Source organism: Colobus angolensis, unplaced genomic scaffold, assembly GCF_000951035.1.
Source record: "Colobus angolensis palliatus isolate OR3802 unplaced genomic scaffold, Cang.pa_1.0 Scaffold27, whole genome shotgun sequence".
Classification (NCBI taxonomy): Eukaryota; Metazoa; Chordata; class Mammalia; order Primates; family Cercopithecidae; genus Colobus; species Colobus angolensis.
Genome location: NW_012115932.1, coordinates 3,917,937 through 3,919,918, shown reverse-complemented (window position 1 = coordinate 3,919,918; position 1,982 = coordinate 3,917,937). Strand labels below are relative to the sequence as shown.

Genomic DNA, 1,982 nt, shown 5'->3' with positions numbered 1-1,982 from the left:
TCGTGATCCGCCTGTCTCGGCCTCCCAAAGTGCTGGGATTACAGGCTTGAGCCACCGCGCCCGGCCTGTTCAGTTTTCAAATTAGGATCCAAATAAAGCTCATACATCGCAATTGGTTGATTTTCTTGTCCTTTTCACGTGTTCATAGTTCTGCTGTTACTTTTATTCACTTGCAATTTACTGTTAATCCATGGACTTTGTAGAATTTTTTACGTTCTGGATATATATAAATTTTTTCCCAGTTGCATCCTTTTGCAATTCCTTGTTTTAAAATAGTTATTTTCCCTTAGGAACAAACTGAAAGGGCAAGAACCACAGCCTTATCAAGGCCTCTCTTAAAAGCCTCTCCTTGTTTTGGGTCAGTAGAAATGATTATGGATATCTTACCTGCTGGCAAACTTTTAGATCTATCCCTTAAACACAGTCCCAAGTTTAGTAATTGCAAACATAAGAAAATTGAACCTCTCAAGACTGTTTGCAAAGAGCAAAAGTCTTCAGTCCAGGCTTCTGAAGAGGTAGTTCTTCACTTCTCATAGTTACAAAGCCACCTGGAAATCCTTAAAAATCTTCTTGCAGAAGCTTTTAAATGGGAGGAAAAAAAGGAGAAAATCCTGAAAGGTCTTTCTGAATCATTTTTTTTGGGGGGAGAGGGGGACGTGACAGGAAACAAGGAATCATGAAGTAAAGTTTATGCTTGAAAATGCTTGTGTAGCCGGGTGCAGTGGATCATGACTGTAATCCTAGCATTTTGGGAGGCTGAGGCGGGTGGATCACTTGAGGCTAGAAGTTTGAGACCAGCCTGGCCAACATGGCAAAATCCCATCTCTACTAAAAATACAAATATTAGCCGGGTGTAGTGTTGTGCACCTGTAATCCTAGCTACTCAGGAGGCTGAGGCACGAGAATTGCTTGAACCTGGGAGGCAGAGGTTGCAGTGAGCTGAGATCGTGCCACTGCACTCCAGCCTCCGTGACAGAGTGAGACTCTTATCTCAAGAAAAAATAAATAAAAACTTGTATGGCTGGGCATGGTGCCTCTTGCCTGTAATCCCAGCACTTTGGGAGATTGAGGCAGGAAGATCACATGAACCCTGAAGTTTGAACCAGCCTTGGCAGCATACTGAGACCCCATCTCTTAAAAAAATGCTTGTGCATTTTAATTTTGTGGCATATGTGTATTAAAGGGTGTAGCTAGCTATATTTCAGAGTTGATGTTTTTACAAATACCGACTTTGTGTGTGTACACGGGGGTACTGTTGCATTAAAAATAATTGATGATTTCCTTAGGAAACTTCAGTTTTCACTAAGTTCTTAAAAGCAATTTGTAGAAAATTTACTTGTTTTTTTGAGGAAATATAAACCAAGACAATGATTTCTTTTCTTTACAGAGACCATGAAACGTATGGTGCAATAGCCCTTCTTTTGGTGGGAAAAATATACAGCCATTCTGGTGAAGCAGTGAGTAGTGGTATCAGTAGCTTATACTACAGTGTCCAGGTTGAGAACTTAGGCCCTCGAGTAGTATGCTTGAATGATTGTGTTGTGGTACATTACAAGTAATATTTTTTTGGTGATTATTTTGCTTCTATGCCAAGATGTCAATAAAGGCTTTACACAGTGAAACAGAGAAGAGGCAAGTGCCAGTCACTCCCTGACCCACACAGCTTTAGGTCGCCCACTACTGTGCAGTATGTGTTGAGAGTGAGCTCTTCCATTGCATGTTGCATTAATATGATGTTTTTCAGAAGTGATTATTAGTTGGGCATTAAACCTGGTTTCATTCTGAGTCTAAAAGAATCCTCCAGGCCACTCTGTCTATGGGGTTAGCCCTGCTCTGTCTAGGGAGAGGCTCTTCTAGAAAAAATAAAAAAAAAAATAAAAAAATAAAGAATCCTGGCCGGGCGCGGTGGCTCAAGCCTGTAATCCCAGCACTTTGGGAGGCCGAGACGGGCGGATCACGAGGTCAGGAGATCGAGACCATCC

General features: G+C 41.6%; 1 protein-coding gene across 4 annotated transcripts in view; it reads left to right on the top strand.

Annotated features, from left to right (window-relative positions):
• Positions 1-1,982, top strand: part of PWWP2A (PWWP domain containing 2A) — a 55,888-nt gene that overhangs the window by 9,744 nt on the left and 44,162 nt on the right. The window contains exon 2 of one of the 4 annotated variants that reach the window (XM_011947698.1): positions 1,388-1,457. The exons of the other annotated variants lie outside the window; for them this stretch is intronic. The gene's annotated coding sequence lies outside the window, so the exon portion shown is untranslated. The remainder of the gene's footprint in view (positions 1-1,387; positions 1,458-1,982) is intronic. 4 annotated transcript variants of the gene reach the window in all.